Source organism: Hippoglossus stenolepis, chromosome 12 (assembly GCF_022539355.2).
Source record: "Hippoglossus stenolepis isolate QCI-W04-F060 chromosome 12, HSTE1.2, whole genome shotgun sequence".
Lineage (NCBI taxonomy): Eukaryota > Metazoa > Chordata > Actinopteri > Pleuronectiformes > Pleuronectidae > Hippoglossus > Hippoglossus stenolepis.
This window is the reverse complement of record NC_061494.1, coordinates 15659749-15684160: the sequence shown is the minus strand read 5'-3', so window position 1 is coordinate 15684160 and position 24412 is coordinate 15659749. Positions and strand designations below refer to the sequence as shown.

At 41.6% G+C, this 24412-nt stretch overlaps 1 protein-coding gene across 9 annotated transcripts in view; it reads right to left on the bottom strand.

Annotated features, from left to right (window-relative positions):
• LOC118119358 (protocadherin-15) overlaps nucleotides 1-24412 on the bottom strand; it is a 195311-nt gene that overhangs the window by 153663 nt on the left and 17236 nt on the right. For 8 of the 9 annotated variants that reach the window (XR_007034766.1, XM_047342438.1, XM_047342437.1 and 5 more), the window contains exon 2: nucleotides 19346-19403. The gene's annotated coding sequence lies outside the window, so the exon portion shown is untranslated. Of the gene's footprint in view, nucleotides 1-5841; nucleotides 6072-19345; nucleotides 19404-24412 lie in introns of those variants that run through there. The other variant, XM_047342431.1, reaches the window with a different exon arrangement.

Sequence of the window (24412 nt, the reverse complement as noted above, 5' to 3'; positions counted from 1 at the left end):
GTTTTATATAAAATGAAGCAATTTACATGTACTTATCACTTTTTCATTGCCAATGTGTTAACAGACTGTAACGTAACTTAAAAAGTTAGAGCATCCAGACTTTCTTGGTTGCCTATTACAGCCTATGGGTTAATTTCTATGTAAAGGACATGGACTAATCCATAATGGACAGTAATGAGTGTGATGAGATTCGAGATGGGAACTACTTGAGACTGATGGAGGAGAAAGTTCCAGGAGATGTATGATTATATTAAAATAGAAGTCCTCCCACTACATTGACACCATACTCCAGGTGCAGAGATCAGATTGTCTATCAGTCTCTTGCATCACATCTGTATCTTTCACTCATTTCCATGTTCCACCTTTCATACAGATTCAGTACTAATGGCTCCCAATCGCCCATTTCATTCTGCTACAGTTTACTACCTCTGATATCTGACACCGGGCTGCTGATCTGATAATGGCCGTCTTGCTGTGCAGTACCCACCCTCCCCACATGGAAACAAAAAGGAGAGGGAGATGGTGGTCAATCATAAAACAGGCCTGCAGCCCACAGCATCTCCTGTGAACATGTGCAGGAATACCACTGGAAATTAAAACAGCAGGAGGAGGGTGAAAAGGAAGAAAAACTATTTCACAATTGTTCCTGTTTCCTCTTCCTGTCTCTATACACTTGGGCCCAAATCATTTCAGGCATCACTACCCACGAGTCTCTTATCAAATTATACTGAAATAGTTATCCTGAGGTGTCCATTGTGCATATGAATAAAGTCATATTTGCAGAATGATAAGGAAGTTATGATGGTAATGCACTTTAGGGAAAATAATATTTATCCTATGATGAAATTCCATTTTTATAACTTATTCTTTTTGGGGGGGGGGGGTTAAGTCTTAGAAAGCTGAGAGCAAAAAATGTAAACTGAAAAGCAGACACTGTGTTTTCAAATACCCAACTCAAGGCTGCTGTGGAGTGCTACCCTGTAACTATCCCAGTAATTACGTCCTTCACCTTACGGTCATGCCTGCTTTTTGGTGAAATGCTGGTGTTTTACAGCATGTGGACAATATCTGGCAGAACAGAGCAGTTTTGTGCCATTTCTCTTGTGTGAGTTCCTTTCATTTGTAGTGTATTTGTATGTTTTAAATGCAAATATACATTACCGATCCCTGTGGGTGCCAATTTGGAACCAGTAAGTTTGAGGGGGGATGTCAAAGACAGAGCGGAGACGTTGGAACATGACCAAAGACACTAACATTGTAAAATGTGCTGCATTTATATAGCACTTTTCTGGTCTTGCTGACCACTCACACACATTCATACAGCACGTCTGTATGCAGTGCTTTTCTTCCACCCATCATTTACACTGACGACACAGCTGTGACGGGCAATTTTGGATTCCGTGTCTTGCCCAAGGACTCTTTGGCACATGGACTGGAGGCGCCGGCAACCTGCTCGAGCCACATCTGCCCGAGCCACATCTGCCCACACGTACATTTTTGGTCTTTTCATGGGATTTGTTGCCAGGATCAAAAAGAACAAATAATATCCCCAGTCTGATCCTTTCCCCGGCAGTGGCTTATGGAACACTTTTTAGCATAACAATACAATAAGCATATTGTATAAGACAATGCAATACGCATATAAATTCTATGTGTTCAACACGCAAGATTGTTTTCTGCCGTCGTCGCTCAAGGGCTGCGAAATCATCGTGCTGTTTGTAAATTTGCCAGCTGATACAGCAGACAAGATTAGATCATTAGTCAGTCATGGAAGTGTTGCAGGCCTTGTTAATTACTGTTTTATCGCACGCACTGTTGACTGCTGAGCGTTGTGTTTCAGCGCTGAATTATAACGCTGAGACAAAATAACACAGATAGGCCTCCACTTCTTTAACATCCACCGTCTGACATAACCTGCTGCATCTAGTTGAGGCGGCGGGATGATTAGTCTCATTTTGGCGTCCACCTGTACGCTCCACGCCCTCCAGGCTTTCCTCTCCATCCTTTGGTATGAACAAGACAGTCCATCACTTCTAAGGATGATTCATCCCGGCCCGATAGTTCTCCTCTGGCTCACTTCAGTTACCAGAGTATTTTATAACCTTTTTAGTTGTCCTATTAATACTTAAAGAGAAGACGCCTTGAGCCCTGTGTCTTTCATCATGACAGTAAAAATGATATATACCTTTAACCAGTCCTGAAGCTCATAGCAGTGGTAGAGACCTTGCATCAATCAAGCTGGAACCACCAAAGCTGCAGTGCGGAAGTATCATTATGTGCAGTTCATCCGATGGAAACTCAAAGAAAGTTCAGGGAAAACGGCTTCAAACCCACGTCCAAGTTTAAAACCTTCTCCCACAAACTTAGGAGAGTTACAAACACTGCATCTATATTCTTATAACAGGCAGGGCCGATATCGATTAAGTTTCCACTCAATATTTTAGAGCTGAAACATTTCTTTATTAAATAAAATGGGCAATTAGTGGAGAAAAAAATTCTTCAAGCATTCTTAAATACCATCCATTACCTTGTCAATTCTGAGAATGTGTTTTTTTTTTAACTCTTTTATGATCATAAATTGAAAACCTTTCCATGGGGTTTGGACTGAAGGCAACAAGCAATTTCAGCACTTCAGCTCCAGCCTTAGAATACTGAAGTTACATTTTCACAAATATTTCAAGCAATCAACATATTAATAAACGATACAAAATATTCCGTATGTGCTGTCACATGTGATATTGTGTGTATATTGTCACAATATGCATTTTGTTACACAGTGCATGTTCTCTCAACTAAAAGACTCCTATGAGATTAGTCTCTTCTCAGTGAAGTATGACTATTATATACCAAAGCAATCATGGTACAAACTCTATAAAGCCATACAATGTGTTTTATATATATAAAATAACCTTTCAGAAAGTTTCACATTATACCACATACACTGTAACTGATTGCAATTTCATTTGAATTACATACTTGTGTAAGTCACTGATTGAGTTTATCCAAAAGAGCATCCAGGGCCCTGGATGCTACAATGGGATGTTTAAGTGCTCACCATTTTCCCTCTCAGACAGGGCTCTTAACTAACTTTAGTGCATAATGTGATTCTCTACAGTCCACTGAGAGTAACATTAACATAGAAGTGTGTCCGTAGAAGTAACTGGTGTATGGGAGTGCACCTCTAAGTCAATTAATAAATATAATGTATTTCCAAACCTCTGCTGCCTCTTCAGATTTTGTCACATCATTACTCGAAAAGCACAGAAAACAGTTGCATGTTAAAAGGTGCAGAGAAAAAAAAGCAATGCACACACACACACACACACACACACACACACACACACACACACACAGTTGTGAACATATGGTGCAGAGGCCATTCAAGTTGATTGTCTAACAACCAGGGCCAGGTGTCTAATTACACACTGCCGGCCGTGGCACTGCCTGTTAATTTAAGAGCCTGTGAAGCGTCGAAACTACTTGTGGACTGTTCTATAAATGTTCAAGCGTCAACTCATCTATAGTTTTCCAACAAGCCTTGAGTTTTTTATGAGCCGCAACAGTGCGGATGGTTTGTTTTCACTTTACGAGGAAGAGTGTGTCCGCGCGGGTGTTTGTCATCATGGCGAAATGTGGTTCTGGAGACATTTACTGAAGTGAGAACTACGACAGAAGCCGTCTTCAGTGTTATGGCAGGTGTTTATAACCGCCTGCCTGTGGAAGGATTTTGTCACCGCAATGGCATCACAACCCAGGAAGATATAGACACAAATCTTTACAGGTGTGTAGTTGAGATAAAAACCGAAGGCCGGGTTTGAAGACGGGTGTTGTTCGACCCATAAGAACTCACTCATACATACTGATGGAATTATGTAGTAACACAGACCACTCACGGATAGGAGGGTCTACATGAATTCAGACATAGTCAGTGTGACCCATCTAAAGATGCTCTCCTATTTCCATAATGGTTTTAAGGGTCATTTTATGAAACACTGTAGAACTGTAATAAAAACTGTCCTTTAGCAGAAAACCCTCTTAACTCAAAATCCCCTCACCAGCCTCCTCTGGGGCTTGTAAACTTTTTACATTACAGTTGGAAAAAGCATCGGACAGCAGCGGGTCCTCACAGAAACCATGTAACTAATGACATTAATGAGGTCCATTCCATTTATGCGTCACTGTAAGACAAACCACTAGAACTGGCACACATTAATAAGAGTGCAGCTTAATGGTATTAATTACTTACCACTAATGTTATTAATTCATGGACAAGTTTGGGGCTGATGGTTGTACGATTTTTCTGTTTACATGGAAGTTTTTGTCGGCTGGAACACGAGGTCTCGAGAGAATCTGGACTACAACTGGCAAATTAGCTCTTTTTAAATGTTGCTGCTTCTCCAGCTGTGTGTGGCATCCAGAAAACTGGCACAGCTTCAACTCTGCGGCCTTCGACCAAAGTAAGGCAGACTTGAGTGGTTGTCGAAGCTGTACGTGTCCGTGGAGATGAAGGTTGGGTTGTGTCCATTATCAGAGCAGAGAATTGCAGGTAGCGATATTATTTTCTTTTTCTAGTTTTGCATGTAAAATAAATGATGGTGTGCCTCTACTTGTGTGCTCTCAAACACTGAGTAAACCACATGCACCACTCCATTGTGCTGCAGCTACCAGGAGACAGGGGCGGATCCAGCAATTTGATGGGCCCATCAAGTCAGTAGTTTTATTTTTTAGATAATCGCTTACGAACAATATTAACAATAAATGTGACAACTTCTTAAGAATTTTAATTTTCTACGTTTTTCTGAAGTACAAGCTTGAACAGGAAACAATTTTCTAAATATATTATTATGTGTGTATAATGATGTGTGACTTTGCTCAAAGCTATGGAGCCAACAGTAAACAAGTAATGACTTAAATGTGCACCTTACTGAATCAGTAATTGAACATGGATGTTGGACATATAACTGTCCCCTCTGTGTAAATTGGGGCCCCTTTATGGCCCTTGATTTAGTAAAAATCCTAGATCAGCCACTGCCAGGAAACGCGGCCTTTAACTTTTAAAGTGAATTGAAAGTGAAAACGGTTTCCAAACCTGAAGGGAGTAGATTTAAAGGCTAAATCAACCTTGTTTCATTTAATTTTAACGCTCTGAGCCTGTGAATGGAGGAGAATGTGAGTGAATGGCGTTTTGAAGGGGGGGGCATGTAAGACCCCCTGCTGCGCCACGCTGCTCACACACAGGGGAAGTTATCTCATGCCAGGCCTGCTCGTGATGAAACGGTGTAATTGATATGAGGCGAGATACAGAAGTCAACTCATAAGAAATGCAGCTGTCGCCGCTCAAGCCGCTGAACCGATGCACTCACTCGTGTCTCACTGAAGAAAAAGACTATTTCTGTAGAATCACTCTCACATAAACCAATGGCTCATTCAAATATGTTAAAAAGCGGTGGTTCGGCATCAAGCCCCGGCACAGTCTGTCAAACCAATAACTCCGCGTTGCCATTCTACCACAGGCATTAATGGGATATCATCCTCAAATAAGCCAAAGTGAACGCTGATGAGCTCAGGCAGTGTTTGAAAACTTCACCCCCCCAGAGATTAGCAGCGCAGATCAGGGCAGACTTGAGGTGAACGCTTTGCCCGTGGATCACTCATGTCACGGCGGGGAATCGACATGATATGACGGGAATATACAAGCGTCCCCCATGTGCAAGCGTCTTGCTCTAAAGCCAGAAAGACAATCAGTCTCTGGAGCCATCTGCGTGTGCGTAAAATGCCCATTTGGTAAATCATGCGCGTAAAACAGCCTGAGACGACCGAACACCACATGAGACGTCTTACCATGTTTTGGCTCCAGAAGAAGAAAAAAAGCCGCAACAGACCCACGGATCCTGCGTGGAAGGGCAGCGACAGCCTCCTCACATGGGCGCATCAGCTCTGTGCTGCACCAGAGCCCGACACAGCAACACTTCACCGGAGGGGCTGAAGCCTGGGTCTGACACGAGCTCACTGCATGGAGCAGCCCTCTCTCTCCACCACACGCACACACTCTCACACTCTCTCTACCACACGCACACACATGCTCTCTCTCTCGCTGTCACTCCCCTCTCTCTACAACACACACACACACACACACACTCTCTCTCTCTCTCTGGTCATGACGTGCAAAGGTAATCCCATTACTCCCGGTCAGTAAAGGTGAGCTGGATAAAGCGCTGCCCCTCCCCCCCCACCTCATACCAGCAACAAATATGCACCTGACCCAGTCTAGTCCACCCCCCACACACATGGGACAGCCTAATATTCACATAATATGGGACAACTTCCCCATGTGACAAACAGAAAGGACACAAGTCACCAAACCCTCCACTCATGGAGGTCAAACTAATCCATAACTTATTACAGTGTGAGGACTGCATGGCACTTCCCCCTCACAGTGAACCTGTGCTTTCTCGACTTAAAGGGATAGTTCACCCAAAAATGAAAATGCTCTCATTATCTACTTACCACTATGCAGATGGGGGTGGGTGAAGGGTTTGAGGCCACAAAACCCTCTAGGAGTTTCTGGGGTAAACAGTGTTGCAGCCAAATCCAATACAATTGAAGTAAATGCCTCCATACTGCTCCTATGGAGTCGTCCAAGTGTCCGTAAGCCCAGACATTCAAATTTGACTGGAAATGGCGTCATTTACATCATGTTTTCAGCCTTAATGTCCTCTGATATCCCGTTCCGGTGCCGTGTTAGCGCGTGGATCACAGAGGACGTTTAGGCTAAAAACATGTTATAAATGTACTCCGGAATCATTTACTTAAATTGTATTGGATTTGGCTGCAACGCTGTTTACCCCAGAAACTCCAAAAGTGTTTCGTGGACTCAAGCACTTCACCCACCACTCCATCGGTGGGTAGATTATCAGTGAATTTTAATTTTTGGGTGGACTATCCCTTTATGGTTAACCGAAAACCGTTAACTGTCAGTTGTCAATTATTCCAGACTCAAATCCATTAGTCTGGTGCGTTAGCTTGGCTGAGAAATAATACCGCTGGAGACAGTTGGCTATGATTCACCTGTCACTTTGCAACAATGGCTGGTCTTTTCTTTCCCTTCCATCAATATGCTCTAATTACCTGCGCTGGTGAAAAAGTCCTGACTAAAGTTTGCCGGGGGTATTCAATAAAAGAACGTCTGCACAGGAGACACAGCTGAGGGTCTTGTTCAGAAATGACTTGTCAACAGAGGGAAACATTTCCGACAATTGCTCTGACAGCAAGAGAACAAAAATAACTTTCCCAAACAGCAGATGTAATTTAGCGACAAATGATCAACTTGTCTGTTTCTATTAAGACATTTAACCAGAGCCGAAACCAACAGAGACAATTAACTCAAATTTAACTTGAAAACCATTAAGAGCAATGTAAATAAACATTACGCTCTTAAAATTCATGCATCATCAAAATCTATTATGCAAGTTATGATACAACTTTTATATATGGTGTAAAATGCTGGGAGAGCATAAACAGAAAGTGTCCGGCTGGGAGAGTGTGCAGGAGCATCTGTGTTGAGTACGGATTAGAAGTACCCAAGTTCCGATGGGACACGACACCGCTTGAGAACAATAGAGCAATAAGATCCTGTGGGATTTCAAGTTCCAGACTGACAAACTGCTGCCGGCTAATCAAGCGGACACAGTGGTGGTTGACAAGGAACAGAAGAGGGCGGTAGTGATAGATGTGGCAATCCCAGCTGACAGTAACAGAGGAGCACGAGAAGATCGAGAAATGCCAGGGGCTGAAAAAACAACTGGAACAGATGTAGAAGGTGAAGTGTAAAGTGGTCCCTGTGGTAACAGGAGCGTTAGGGGCTGAGACCCCCAAACTGGGAAGGTGGCTCCAACAGATTCCAGGTACAACATCATGAAGTCTCAGTGCAGAAGATTGCAATGCTAGGCTAAGCTTAGATACAGCATACAACCATCAAAATCAATATGCAAGTTATGAACTATGATATTATGATGAATTATATACATAAAAAGCAAGGAAGTTTTATTTATAAAGCATGTTTCACACACAGAGGTAGATTCAAGGTGCTGCACAGGGACATTTTAAACAACACAGAAACAAAAAGAAAACAATTTAAAATCAGGAAGCGCAGTTAAAAATAACCTTTAAGCAAAATAAAAGATTGGAGGTGAAGGGATTAATAATAAAAAGGGTCAAATAAAGGGTGAAAGAGAAAAAAAACTAATAAAATAGAATAAATAAAATGTCAGGTACTTGTGAATAAAAAGGTGTCAACCTGGTTTTACAGTAAGGCTATATAGTGAAAAGTTGTATCCTGCACTACAGGTTTTTGTGCAATAATCTTATTTCTAGTAAATGTTCATGAGAGGAGTGACAATGTAGATCTGCTGTAGTGCAGCCAATTAGACACTTTAGCTCCATAATGAACAAAAGGCTGAAGTTCAGGTCCACTATTTAATCAACAGCAGTGATATCGAGTTCTGCTTATCCTGATAAACTTTACTGCAAAAATGAACAAGAAAACAACAAAAAAAGCAATGGAAAGTGGTGGGACTGGTCGTAAAGAGATCAGTAGTGTAAGGTTATCTCAGGGCAACGTTATTAATGTGTATAAATCTGGGTGGAATGGTGGTTCAATGACCTTTGGGAGCAGCAAGAATCTAAATACGTAGGTTCATTTACGAGCATTTGGAGCTTTGAACTCAAGCTCACAGTCTCCATTGGATGAATGTGCTGAGCTTCTCTTCACCATGTATAATTCAGGACCATAGACTCATTAGAGGGTGTATCGTGTCAGTTGGAGATTGGAAGAGGGAGCAACTACCTTTAAAACATTTTTCCATTTCATTACCACTGGGGGTGATTTGTTATTTGAAAGAGACGCTGCACATTTTTAAATGATATATTACACCAATTAATAGGGTGCAAGACAAGATAATTGCGTATTTAGTCTATTACTAATAAAAAAGCCAAACTAAAATTTGTATAAAAATAGCCTCCTAACCCTGGATGAGCACGGAGAGCTAATCCAGGTTAAGTCATCACTAACTCCACTTGGCCTAGCTTGTTTTTGGTATGAGTCAGGCTTTGAGCAGGAGCTCTCTAATAATCAGCCCCTGCCACAGTCCTAATTCTCCTTCTCATCTTGTCTCTGTTGCTGCAGAGAAATCACAGGGGCCAGGGTTCAGGCAGGAGTGAAGACACTCTACAGAGAAGGGTGATTAAGGGATATGCTCCTCTCGGGGTGAAAAAAACATCTCATCTCAGCAACCCAAATAAAGTCTGCTTAGTTAGAGTACTTCAAACTGGTGGTGTACATATTCAGGTTGGTGTCCCTGAGTGTATAGCTATACATATTATCCACAATTTACGTATGCATGTACATGTATGTGCCTGAGCTGGGGTGTCAGTTAAAAAGGGGATAAAGAGTAAGTGAGAAACTACTACTATCCGCAGTATGTGGTACCTTTCATAGACTGTGTATAAAGATGGATTCCATTGTTTCCAGATACGGGTGACGCACTGATGACATCATTTGATCCCTTTAGTGATCGATATCGAGGTCCCATTGATATACACGCTTGGCCAATTGCGAGTCAGTCTCAGCTGTCAATCATGACGTTTCACCTCATTTATATATATATATCAAATAATTAGAATGGCAGTAGAGCACATACCTCTGCCAAGGCCCAACAGTCCCCTTAAATCAATCAAGATCCATGAATTATTCCCTGCAGAAATTGGTGATAACGCCTTATCTCACAATGTTAAGGAAAGTTTTTTAAAAAATCATCCTGGATCCGTGCCCTTGATCTGGATCCGCGCCATAAATTTAATGGGTTCTTCTCTGACCCACACCACATCCTTCCACCGAGTTTCATGGAAATCCCTCCAGTAGTTTCAGACTAATCTTGCTTGGGTGATGAAAACAAGCTCGAATGAGAGAAACCAACTTTGATAAAAATAAAAGAACATGCATTTTGACTTTTTAGATTGGTCAATGACCCATCTGCTAACATGGGGGAGACGGTCAAGGGACGATCGATATGATTTGTCCTCACTTTAGAGGAGCTGTCATGTCCTCCGTCTTAATATACAGTCTATGGTACTCATAGTAACAAAAATATGAAACTGAGTCTGGAAACAATCTGATTTATATCAGAAAGGATCAGTTTCTGTGGCCTGCGTTGGATGAGTAATATATAATTCAACTAAAAACACCCATAGCTCTCTCCTCTTTAAAACTAATTATGCATGCACAGAATTCCTTTAACCAGGAGCGGTTAAGTTGACTTTGAGGTGCCTTGTATTCTCATGAGAACGCTCAGAGTTGTATCAGTGTTTGTGCCTTTTTTTCTGCACAACCAGAGGAGCCTGGGGGTCCCTCTGTGAATGATGCACGCTGCTTATTTGTATTCAGCTGAGGCTTCAATCACTAAGCAGGCAAGTCTTCTTCGGGGAAAATCATTCCTATTAGTGATGTTGCACTAATACAACACCCTTCAGTCATTTCTTAAAAGCTCGAGAAACTGATTTTTTCCGAGCAGATGTTAACTTCCCGCAGCGACAGGCAGCAACGGTTTAATTATTTTCAATGAACGCCATCTTTTCTTACATGTTGGTCCTGCAGAAACTGTTTATGTATTCCTTCTCGGGTGGAGGGTGCTTTGTTTACCTGTGGATTTCTGCCGATGCATTAAATTGTTTTTGGGTAGGTCATTAAATTTTTTTACTATGAGTTGTTTTCAAAAAGCAACTGGATTTTTTCAGACTTGAATAGACACTGTAATTGGTTGCATGGCATCCACGGCATTATTTAGCTCCATCAGTTTTCTCCACAAATCTGAGATGTACACAATGATACTCTCAGCATGAATCTGGAGAGGCACTGCTTCCTTTGCATCTGAGTCAACTGGTGGTGCAGTGTGCTTCTTTTGGAGCCTTTTGAATCAATGGAACAATAAATCATTCAGAGGCTTGTTCCTAAGAGAGTGTGGTCATACTTGAATGGGCAGAAAATGAACACAATTCCCTGCTTTCTCTCTAAAAATCACTTTATACTGCTTTGGCTCTTTAAGGTGAACTATTAAAGCATTTGTCAACTAACTCATCAAAGCAGCCCCAGTGATATGAAAAGTCTTGCGAGAAAGAAAAATCAAGAGACAGCGGCACTACAGGAACACATGCTTCAACTTGAATATTGCTTTTCACTGGAGACAAATTGAACAATTCTTCTTGTTGAAGCGTCATTTCCCTGGACTGTGTGCATGCACTCAGCTGTTCACTCCTGAAATCCTCTGCCTGTGAGCTCTCTGTAGGCAATCCCAGGGGACTGTGGACACGCGCCCAGAAGTGCACGTGCACTAGCATACACACACATGCAGACGCAAAGAGATCTAAGGCTGCAAATAGCGGAGAGGCTCAAACTTATCCCTGCAATTGAAGAGAAATTTGATGTAAGCGGTGTATCATTTCTTCTGTGATTTTAAAGGTTCATGTTGCCAATAGAATATGATTAACAAAAGAAAAAAGGGAAATGGCTATTCTCTTCTCTCTCTTTGCAACATCTACACTGCACAGAGAACCACAGGCTGAAAGATGAGAGGACAGGTTCCAGATGTGCTGATGTGAGACCCCATATGTGAGGAAAATCCAGGGTAAGATACGGTGATGGGCTTGTTGAGCGCAGCTTGGTGCAATAACACATTCTTGCTCTTCCTCTCCCAGTGTTTTTTACTGGAGGCATATGAACTGGACTTCATCATGCAGCCACCAAGAGGAGCAGGACTGCTGCATTCACCAGCATGACTTTGCAAACAGAAAATATTGCCATACTTTCTTCAACTTTGCTGTGATTTTAGACCAACATTTCAACCAAAGTGTAATACTACATATGGTGAGTCTGTGTGTGAGGTCGTAAGCCATCTATGGTTATATGGGAGTAGGTTTCAGGCAGCTCAGAGTTTAGTATTTGGTGCTGTCCATGGTGCTGAACCTGCTCTGCCAAAACTCCTCACTAGCACTTGTTAGCAAGTCTCTTTGATGGTGTCTTCACTGCGACATTACAAAAACACAAACCCACACATTCTCTTCCGTAAAAGAGGTGAGGAGGACTACTGGCTTAAGTGACTACAGCTGCTGCGTTGTACTTGTTGTGGAAACGCCAGAGAAGCCGGAGCCATCGTGTGCGTGTCCACAACAACATGCAGAGAGGAACACAGCTCAGGGAAATGTCACCTTCTTCTCCAGGAGCTGCGTCTGGGTGACTGGCGTTTTCCAACACTGCCTGAGGCTGACAAATGGCTAGTTGGAAAACCTGCTAACTCAGGCAAGTGACTTTCATTCTCAACACTGATTAGTTTTCATGTCACATGAAGCACAAAAGTTCACATCTATTAGCGTCTTTGCGTTCACATTGTAGTTGATCTCATTGTGCGAAAAGCGTTTCCACGCAGCATGACGGTTTGTTATGAAGTAGGGCTGATTTAAGAAATAAAGAAAAAAACATCCATGATATTTAGTTGACGAATCAATATTTGTATTTATCTGAAAGGGTCGGATAACTTCCATGGCTGAGTGAGCCACAATTTTAAGAAATAAACAACACACACACACACACACACACACACACACACACACACACACACACACACACACACACACACACACACACACACACACACACACACACACACACACACACACACACACACACACACTTCTCTGTCTTCAACTGGCTTACTCTGACTGCAGGCTTTACACTAGCCCTCACCGACCTACTATAAAAATTGAAATTGGCTCTGTGCAAATGGAATTGCCAAAGGGAGTCTGAGTCGAATAAGTGTCAGGGGACATTGATAGTTTGGCAATGACAACTTGTGTGTGATATTGAGAGGTCAGAGCAACGGAGAGGGGGGGCCAGCAAGAGGGAGGGAGGGAAGTCAAAGAAAGCCAACTACAGTGTTTATGTCTGTGTGTGTTCATTTTTGTAACCTCTTTAGGACCTTTTCCAGTATCAACACTGATCTTGTCAGGACCAGTCAACCTCATCATTAGGGTTGGGCATGAATTGATCATAGTTGAGATCAGGTATAAAATTTGCTTAGGGTGTCGATAATGAATGGAAGTCAATGCAATGTCCTCACAAGGACAACTGCACAAACGTGCGTATGTGTGTATTTGTACTTATATATTAGTGGAGAACATATTGAGCATAGACCTTGCGTAGTGAGGACATTTTTGGAAAGTGAAGACATTTTGTCCGGTGCTCACTTTTTCAAAGGGTTGTTTGAGGGTTAAGACTACAAGTAAGTGTGTGTGTGTGTGTGTGTGTGTGTGTGTGTGTGTGTGTGTGTGTGATGAGGTCAAACACAAAGAAATAGTACAATAAAAAGAGCAGCAGAGTCTTACAACTCAGAGATAATAGAAGAACAAAAAGCATCAGTGTGGGTAATTCTGTCTAATTGTTCTGTCAATTCTAATGAACACTCAGGTGTGAGAGAATAAGTGTACGAGTAGTTTCAAAGGAATCTGATTCAAGCACTTGAAGAAAACCAATGTCAATTATCAGAAAAATTTAAATGAGACACTCAAGAGACTGAGTTCATAATTAACTTATCCAGATGTTTTTCTAACCAAAATAAACAGGGGCTCTGAGGGCAGAGCAGTGCCGCTGACTCACCAGTTTAGCGCAGAATATCCATGGGCTTCAGTCTGCACAGGGGGTGGATTTAAAAATAAAAGCCACTCGTTTGTTCATAACACCATGTTGTGGTGTTTCCCTGCTTCCTTACTGCAACAGGAAATATGTGAGGATGTGAATTTAAAACCCAAGAGCTAATCTGACAATGTCCTATTCAAGTGAGTTGAACGTGCATAGTGTTGTTCTGCAAAATGTCTTAACTGCTCCCAGATTTCAGCCACTGTGCGAGTATTTATAGCGCGGACCTCGAGTCAATTTATATTTTATTGCTGTCTGAGTTTTCTGCATGAGAAATCATCCTGGGTGTGAAAAGGTTTTCGGTGTGACAAATCAGTGAGTGGTGCAGCTGTATGAATAGTCATGCAAAGGTGCATCAGGTCAATCACCACAAACAAAAAGCTACATGAGCTAAACTACTCACCACAGCCAGCGGTTACCTAAGCCGTACCTAACAGATGTGCATGTGTTGAGACTTCAAACCTGCAATAAGCGTTTTGTTCTTGGTTTTTACCTTTTTTGGCCAATTGGGAGCAGCAGAGGAAGATGACGTTAAGAATAGTGACATATTATCACCCTTTCAGTTAAAATGGCTAAATATTTGCATATCCAGCACTTATGGATCAACACTAACATTCATTTGAAGTCTTCAGTGAGTGTAAATCCAATGTTCACCTGCCTTTAAGGTTCATATTGGTTTCTAAGGGCAATATCTTTAGCTGAAAAATGCTCAACTATGTTTATCAGTTAGACACTAACTGGACAGGAAGTGTACAGTGGGTTAGAAAGAGAATTTTACACCGACAACATCTTCCTGTTGTGGCTAAAAAGGCAGCACAATGAGAGAAAACCAAAACAGAAAAACTGTATTTTTTTATGAAATTTGAGAAGCTTTAATCAGTCTACTTGTAATGGGTCAAGTAGTTGCCACTGAAATAAAAATAAATGTATGGGTATTTCTGTAATACTTTTTTGTTATTCTTTCATTGCGCTGCCCTACAGCTGTATGACAGCAGATACTCATAAGATATGATGTGTTTGGGCTGCTCACATGGGCATAGAAGCTAAAGGGGTTTGATAATTGGAACACAGGGGGGACCACAGCACTAGCACCAGATCTGTTACTCCAAATCCCGAAGGCTATAGAAACAAACACTGAGGGCTATAATGAAAATGTTCTCTTAGATTTATTTTTTTACCCCCTTCCTGCCTTTTCTTCTCCTCCACGGAGTGCACTATGGCAACGTCTGGGAGAGAGCTCTTTTGATAGATACCACAGGTTATTACTTTTACAACCAGGGGCAACCAGACCGTTAGAGAGCCCATTAGCACCTAGAGGAGCTGTTGTCTTCTTCAACTGGCTAATAGAGACTCTCAACTTTGGATGGGATCGAATCAAGTGTTTATTATCCATCAAAATGTGACAGTTTGTGCAAACTAGGATCAATTAAGTACCAAAGCCAGTGCTCTGGGGGAACACTGATTGGTGTTTTGTGTACAGTTCGTAAGTTTGTCCAGCGCTGGGATTGAATCTTTTATCACTAAGTGCAAATCGATAGGTTCCCAAAACAATGCAGTGGAGATGCATTGTTGTTTGTCCAATGGGATATACAAGATAAAGGCCCTGGCAAAAACCTTAATACTAGAAAGGTTTTTCTCGTTTTTATATAAAAGGAAAGTTATTTGTTACTAAACATATAAAACAGTGAATAGGAATGTAACATATATATTTTACTCTTAACTTTGTGTATCTGCTCAAGAGAAGTACAGGATTAAATAGCAACACAAAAAAAGGCAACTGGACAGACTACAGTTAAACATCTATAAACATAAGTTGTGGAATAAATAATAAAAAAGATGTTAGGTCCTCAAAATATGTCAGTTTTTTTGCACAATGTGAACAAAATCATTGGGTCGGCAGCCCCTTGATCAACATTAAAAATTAAATGGATTCTTCCCAGGCCCCATCCCTCCACCATGTTTGGTGAAAGTCTGTTTAGTGTTGTTTGCATACATAAACCAACTAGAATGGCACTAAGTAGAGTTCATTCCTCGGCCAAGGCCCAACAGTTTTCTTAAATTCAGTCAAGCTGCACTCATAGATGTCAGACACCTAAAAATGCCAGATTTTTAAAATCCAAATCTATGTATCCACCCCCTGATCTGGATCAGCACAAACATTTAAAAGGATGCTGCCCTGACCCATACTGTACCCATCCACCAAGTTTCATAAAAATCAGTTTTTGTGCAATTTTGCTAACAAACTGATGTTAACAGAAAACATAACCTGTGTTAGCTTTGGTAACTACTCTTGTTGGCTTTCTATGATAAGAAAGAAAAAGACAATTGAATTTATTTTCTATTTAAATGGAAGAAGAAGATTTCACATGTGGAATATAAATACCCTTAATAGAGATAGTACAATTACAGTTTCAGGCTGTTTTGCTGTAAACAGGGTGAATGAACCACAAAAACAAAACAAACCTCACTTTATTTTAAACAGAAATTACAGAGCTTAATGGCGTAGACAGAAACCTCTCTTTTCTTACTCTCTTACACCGATTATTTTCCATTTCTCCCCCCCACCTCTAATTCTGCGAGCCCTGTTCCCCCTTTATCTCTCCCTCTAGTTTGGATTGCCGCTGCCTGTGTCTGGCACCACCGATAAGATGCAGGAGATAAAGGTCGTAGATGCTACGGGTAGATAAGACTGAGATGGGGGGAGATAAAGAAGTAACAGCTGCTGGAGAAAATTATGGGATAGAGAACAAAACCTATAAAACCTCCACTGAAACATGCCCTTGACCGGGGTGCTCTGTATCATCACAGTGGCATCTGACTCACGATTAGTGTTCATATAAAACCTATGACAAAAAGAATGTCTAGTGAAATGGCCCCAGACAAATCAAAAGAAAAGATTCACTGAATTCAGACAAAAGTGCTTGACTTACATTGTTCACTCTCCCGACATTATTTGGGGCCATTTTTTTATGTCCACCAGCATAATAGCTGTGCTTCTCAGAAGCACACACCTCATCTATAAAATCATTCTATCATTTCCACCTGCAAACAGCCCGTACGGCAGCTGCAGCTTCATTTCCGTCCACACTTCATTCCCATTTCCTGAGTTTAAATGTGTGTGATGAATAATATGCAATTTCAGACGCTTATAAACACCTTTCACGCAGGCATCAGACAGAGGTGATGTGACGGAGATTGGAATCGAAGGTGGTGGAGTGGGCCCGTTTTAAAGAACTCCACAGCGGCAGCATCTAGAATCCACTGGAGGCTGAAGAAGACTGGAGACAGACAGCTGTCAGACCAACAGCAAATGGAGTGCATTAGAATCTGGCCCTAATCATAGCTATGAGACGAGAGCTCCATTTTACTACTTGTCAAATACTGTGCTTCCTACTCTTCATCTTCTTCTTTGTTACTGAACAATCAAGTAACACCAGCTGGAAAATGGTACTTTAGAGCCTGAACAATACTAGATCTTCTTTAGGCGACAATGATAATGATGTCAGATGAAAAAAAAAAAAATGCTAAGTAATAATACAATTTAAATATGTATGTATTCTATAAAGTGTTTTGAACTAAAGGTTCCTGGTTCAAGTCTCAGTTTAGCTGGGGCCTTTCTGTGTGGCCTTTGCCTGTTCTCTGTGTAAACGTGTGGTTCCTATGGGTGACAGTGGCAATGAAAGAGTTACAAGCCCCTTTTCACCACCAAAATTTCAGAACAATTTAAATGTTAGATACAAGGCTGCTTCACGGTGACATGAACAAGAAACACAGAATAAAACCTGAGCTGGAACACTCCCTGAGCACCGAGAGACATTTCTGAAACAAACACACACATCAACACAAAGGCGTCATGAATAATTTCTCCCTGCTGTGAGCTCTCTGCACCACTTGAGTCGTATGTTTCCTGAACCCGTTCAAACCGACGTCCAGGTGAACTGCAGGTCAACTTTGTCCAGGTGTGATGGAGCCAAACGCCAAGACACACACGCACGCACGCACGCACGCACGCGAAGAAGGCCACATGGTCACACATCCCAACCCTTTCCGTTGCTGAGACAACAGCCATAAACATGCCACCGGTTTTAAAACATCCCATTATAGAAATGCGAGGCAGAGGAAACTGCGATGATCACTGTTTTTTTCAGGGAGATGCATTCAGGGCTTGAATGAGAAGGGAGATTATATTAGTGTTATAGCAAAGCAGTAGAATGGCGCTGAATTGGATTGTGTCTCAGAGGCACGCTTTGCTTTCTCTTCCATTCGGATACAAATCCCATGAAGAGGCAGGGGCTGCGTTGAAAGACAACAATGACAAATGTGATTAGGAACGAGATGAACAGGATGAAACCAGCTGTTGCTCTGAAATGAATAGTGTCTTCTCCGTCTCTACTATGATGTAGTTCAGGGAGAGATTCCTCAGATTAAGACCATTGAGCTTAAGCCACCGAGAAAACCTCAGCTGTGATTTTACTTACTTATACTTTTATACTGTTGCCATGCATGTCTAGTCTCTGAGCTGAAGCCCCGTCGTAGCTCCATGTGAGACAAATATCTGTCAGTGTGTTTGAGTGAATATGCCATCTACTGTACGAGTATAAGCACCTGAACCCCATCAGCTATGTCTCCACACACACACACACACACACACACACACACACACACACACACACACACACACACACACACACACACACACACACACACACACACACACACACACACACACACACACACACACACACACACACACAGTGTATTTCCTCTATGTAGCAGTACATGCCACACTTCCTGCACCACTGCCTCTTCTCTTTCCTCCTTGTTCCTCAGTTCACACACTAAGTCTGGAACTGTCACTCAGAACGTCGACTGAGAATCTGTGCACATCGCTCTTAGGTCAAGGGCTTGTCAATTCAAAGAGTCGTACACACGGCTGTATTTGCCATCATTTTTGACAATAGCGGGGGAAAGAAATCCCTGTGATGTGGCCTTCGCCGTGAATTCTACTGGACATTATCTCCATAGACTGCATGTCCATGTAGCTCTTAGCCACTCTCAGCTTATTTTGGTGCCGGGGCTGTGTGGTTGAGTCACTGCAGCTCAGATGTCTGTTGCTTTAAATTAGTTTAAGAGTCTTTTCATGATTTACTGTCCTACCGTGACCCTTGGTAATCCCTAAAACGGTGATATTACACCCGGAAGACAACCCAATTTGGGTCATGGACAGTGACTATCTAAGGAATGGTCAACGCCTCTCAAATATTTATCAGCTAGACCCTGGACAAGCGGTTTTATGAATGCAAGATATTTTCTTCATACGGAGAGCATCAGCAAATGTCAAGGCAAATCACCTTAGGGTCATCAATAAAACATAGCAATGCAATGCTTTAAAAACCTCAGAGGTCCATCCTGTCTGATTCGGTATGTCTCCGAGATGTCCCACTCTCGTCCAGAAGAGTGAAAACACAGCAAGAACTGACTGGCAGAGTGGAACATGCAAAAGACACTAATGCATGTGTGCGTGCATGCAACAGAAACACAGCAAATTAATATTTTACAGGTTGCAAAAACAACCAAAAAGACACAAATTTAAGAGAGGAATACCTGATTTGAGTTCCTGCGATCACACCGCATCCTGCCCTTCAGTCGAATTCACACAGACCTGAAGGAAAAGAAGGAGAGCGTTAGATCCTCAATGTAGAACGTCGACATGCAAACACAAGCATGTGTCAGTCGATTGTACTCACTTATTGGTGCATATGAGTGTAATTCTTAATCACATTCTTAAATCATCTGCCCTCATCCTCCCTCGTGTCCTGTCAGTCTCCATTATACTGGTCAGTGAAGCGAACACTAGCTGCTCGACAAACAACCGAGTTTGTCTTGCTCAAAGACGGAGAGCAGCCTTGTACTGTAAAAGGATCTTGGGTGATGGATTTCTGACCTTTATGATAATTATCGCTTGGGCTGGGGAAATTGGCACAAACATTTTGCTAGATTAGACTTTATGCAATTTCCCAGACCAGAGCTGAGCACTGTCTAGGTACAGTACGTTGGACACTGTGAGCCAAAGCCGTTGTGAGTTCCTCGCTACACCATCAGATAACATTTGCTGCACTGTGCCTGACCTGAATTTGTAAAGAGTCTTCAGTTTTGAATAACTGAGCCATGCACCTTCATAACTGTTGCAACACACTGGCACTGAGAGTGCTTATCAGTCTATTAGAGTGCATACAGCTCCGACATGCATATCATCACCTCGTCTGAATAGAAATGACTTTGCATTGCTATTGTCAGGTGTTTGTTTTCCGTTGTAAACAGGGAAGTTTGACGGTTTAATTAACTGCCTGCAAAAATTGCTTCGTCTTTGGGCGCAATAACCTTGATGTTGACCTGTGTGGAAACAGCATCAAATTCAACACTTTTGTGCCCATCTGTCAACATGCTGCTGTTCAGCCCATAGAACAAAAACTGAATAGGGAGAACCAGTTAGCTTAGCTTCCTGCACACATAACCAATACACATTTAAACAATAATACCACAACAATACCACATAATTAACACAGATAAAATATAAAACGGAGGCTTTAGGGGCAGTTGACATTTTGGAGCTGTGTTTACTTCTATATCGACAACTTCTGGAAACTGCACAGCATCTGAAATCCCTGTGTTTATCAAGGGCTTTCCTGCTGCAGCTTGCCAGTTGTTTGCTATGTCACAGCTTGAGTCACTGCCTTCACAGCCATTCCAGACCCACAATCCACCTCTTTCTCTGGTAGGTTTAGCTTTATAAACTTCAGCCGGTCATTCTGTTGCTGACCTGGCGGGGTTCATGACAGAAAAATATTGATTTAACACTGCACAATTGTTAAGTGTCAGGAAGCCAATATATCATTGCACAGTGTCTCCAAGGAAACTAACATTACAGGCCAGTGGACATAGTTATATTCTTTTCTGAAATACTGGAGCTTTTTACACTGAACTTGACCATTTGTTTGGCTCAGTTCATTTCTGACAGTGAGTTTTACCAAGCTGCAGTAGGACACAATCTGTGGTTGGCCAGACGGACCATGTGTCACTCAAAAAAGAAGAGAGGCTGAGGGACTGACAGTTTCATAGAGAAGCTTGAGAAAGGAAGTGGTTGTTGCATCACAAAACCACAAATGTATCGTCTTCTGGAAAACAAAACTTCAAATAAACAGCAGAAAAGTGTCAAATATGGGACCTTTAACACACTTTGTATTTAGCCATGCCCGTGGTGTGGCTCTGGGGTTAGACGGGTTGGTCAATAACCTGGTACAATACTTGAAATATTTTGTTAGCCATTTTCTCCTAGTCCCACCAACTAGGTTGCAATTTTTATTTCAGAGTGAAATGCCAAAATTTTGGACAGATTGATTGAATTACTGAACTGGTTTGTTAGTTTACACTTGCCTAATATCACTTTTCTTACATCAAATCACTAAGAAGATTGGCTTCCTATAAAGGTGTTTGTTACACAGACATAAAAAGATTTGACGGGAAAATGTGAAAATGCAATGTATATGTACATGAAATATCATAATTAAACAAATATGTATGCAAATGTTATCTAATTAATACTCCAATGAACGCATTCATGTGACCTATTACACAAGTCTCTCAAACATTTTCAGCATGGGCTCTAATTGAGTGATTTTACCTACAGAGATCTTAAGAGTTCAAGCAATTCTATCAGCATGGAGGAACCTTAAGACTTGTTCACCTCATTAGAGTAATCAAACTAATTAAACTGCCATTAGACGAAACTGCAGAACCCTGCTGAGAGTGATGCAATCCTCTACTCACATGCTTCTCAAAGGGCTGAAAACGCCACTGCAGGTATATTAACCGGTAGGGAAATATCAAATGTGATGCATTTGCTACTTTGACACAAAATCTATAACATTTTGGAGTCGTGAAAATAAATATTAAATGTCAACTTGTCATTACAAATTCCTATGTGGAGAAAGGCATTTGCTTACATTAAAGATCTGATAGATCATGAATTATAGAGCTAATTCTGCGACAGATTGACACCATCAAGGGGCCACATGAAAGAGACCACCGTGCAGTGTTGAGGTCAGCATGTATGAATACGAGTGCACGAGACAAGACAGAGACGGAAAAAGAGGAAATTGGAGAGGAGATGGGCCATATCAGACTTTAGAATGAGGTGTATTCAGCATAATATAAGTGTGAGATATAGCTTAAGGAAACGTGGGAGTGGATAAACATGTCTCAGATGCCTCAGCAGACGATAGTATATTCCCCCAGACACATTTTGCTTAATTTCCTGTTCCATCCTTTAGTAATGAATAGCATTCATCTCATCAGCATGGATGTGTCTGCAGCTGCATGTTAGGAAGAAAGACAGGATGGGAAAGACAATGGGAGGATGAGTGACTGTCTCTCACCTTTGCGCTGACACGGCGGACTAATGAAATGCTTTAACTCAATCATTACCGTCAATAGGGTCGTGACATGCAAATCTTTTGGTCTTCATAATTACGCCCTGATAGGCTGTCAAGAAACGGAGAGTTGTCAAAGGTTTAACAATCAGAGCGCGGCAGCAGATCGACACGTTCTCTGGAAATAAGTCAGAGCAGTCATCAGCCGCGTCGTGCTCATGTAGTTTGATGACGGCTTGGAGGATCAAGGCTCTGTGCCGCTATTGTCATTGTCACCGCATGCTGACTATACTTCTTTATACTTCCCATTCCCCTGTGGTCGCAGGGAAAAGATTCTGCTGCGCTGCACTGTGCCATGCAGTTAGAGCCCGGATCTCCCTATGAGCTTAACAGGGAGTGTAGTCCTCTCGTTGTTTAGCACTTCAAAGGAAAAAAGGAGAGCGAGAGAGAGAAAGAGAGGGAGAGAGGGAGGGAGGAGAAAGTGATAGACACGGGGTGAGAAAGGAAACATGAAAAAGGAGAAGGCAGGAGGGGAACAGCAGCAAAGGAACAGAGAAGGGGAGAGGGAGGGGAAATATGACAGAAATAGGAAGAGAGGAGATGGACACAGTTTGAATGGAAGTTGCTAAAGCTCGCGAAGTGCTGCACCAGTATGTCTGTCCAAAACGCATTCAAGCAAGGTACAGAACAGGATTAGGAAGTAACACTGAAGCTTTTTGCACTGGTATAGTTTATTTAGAAAGTAAAAGCTAAACGTCGTATTAAAGCGACCGCTCCGGTTCCTTACACCCTGTTGTATTTAACATTTTGCCAAATAACAAGGACATAGAAATCCCATTTGGAGATTTGTTTTTGGCCATCTTGTACATAAAACTGGCAATGTCTGAAATGAACGGCCATTCTTTCAAGGCCACCCACTGCTTTGCTCTGCCTCTTTCTCTGGCGTCTCCCTGTGGCAGTGGTATATCCACCACCACCACAAAACCCCCTTTGACATTTAGCAGTATTGTGTAAGGGCCAGTGGTGTCTGCATTACAAAGTGCCAGATTTTGTGGTCCATCCATGCATTTCAAAAACAACACGAGTTTTATTCAACACAATGAAGACTGTATAAAGTTTAGTCAATGAAACTACTTGGTTTAATTGTCATTAAAGGAACAGTTTCACATTTTGGGAAATACAGGTATATACACTCATCTTAATGGTCTTAGGCAGGAAGTCTTTGTGTAGTTGCTATAAACCCAAAGCTTCCAGTCAACAAATAGTCGGACAGCTTTCCATTAGCCGTTAGCGGTTTGCACAAAGTCAAACTGTCGTCTGTCCTTGTCGCCGTTATACATGATGAATTCCTTTTTTTTTTTCTCAAATCGCTGTTGAACAAACTAGCATCACTTGCTAATGCTGATAGGGTGATCATCCAGCGACTAAATCAACCGTTAACTACGAGTTGTTATTAAGCTACATTAGGGAAGCCTAAATAGTCAATTAAATATCAATCGTTAAATCAGTGTTATGATGCTAAAGTCATTTTTTAAAAAAAGAAATAGATACTTGTGTGAATTTAGTGTTATTCACATCCTAAATATCCTGCATATGTCAATGTGATATTTCAGTTTTTCCTGATTAATACATTTGCAAATATTTCTAAAGTTCCATTTTCAATTTTGTCACTGAAGGAAATTGATTGTAGACTGAAAAATCTTTTCTGTACGCTTTTTGTAACACAACAAAACGTGAAAAAAGTGAAGGTCTTAACGCAGTCTTAATACACTGTAGCCACAATAAAGGTTATGGCAAGATCACGGCCATGTTAGTTGGGCAACGAATGCTACATTAACTCAGGTAATTTGTCTTGGGAGCATGTGTGTGAGCTGAACTTGAATAAACCAGGGATGCTTAAATGAAGAAAGGACATGACTTTAGGGAGAATATCTGCGTTGTGAAGATAATGAAGAATTATGAGGTGCACGAACTTCATCCCCCCCGACGCTCCACCACACTCTTAATTACCTGTCACATACGACGCGGGCAGTTATGACAATGACAGGGAATTAGTTAATCCATGTAGCTGTAAGAAAGCAGAACACATCTGCATATAATTACAATCCAATAAGAAGTCGCATTCAACCTGAAGTTGCTGGTTCTCTAGTGGGTATTATGTCTTATGTCTTATAATGCATTTACGGTTTTATATAGCTTTACTACATTAAGACAACTAATTATGACCATACAATTAATTTCA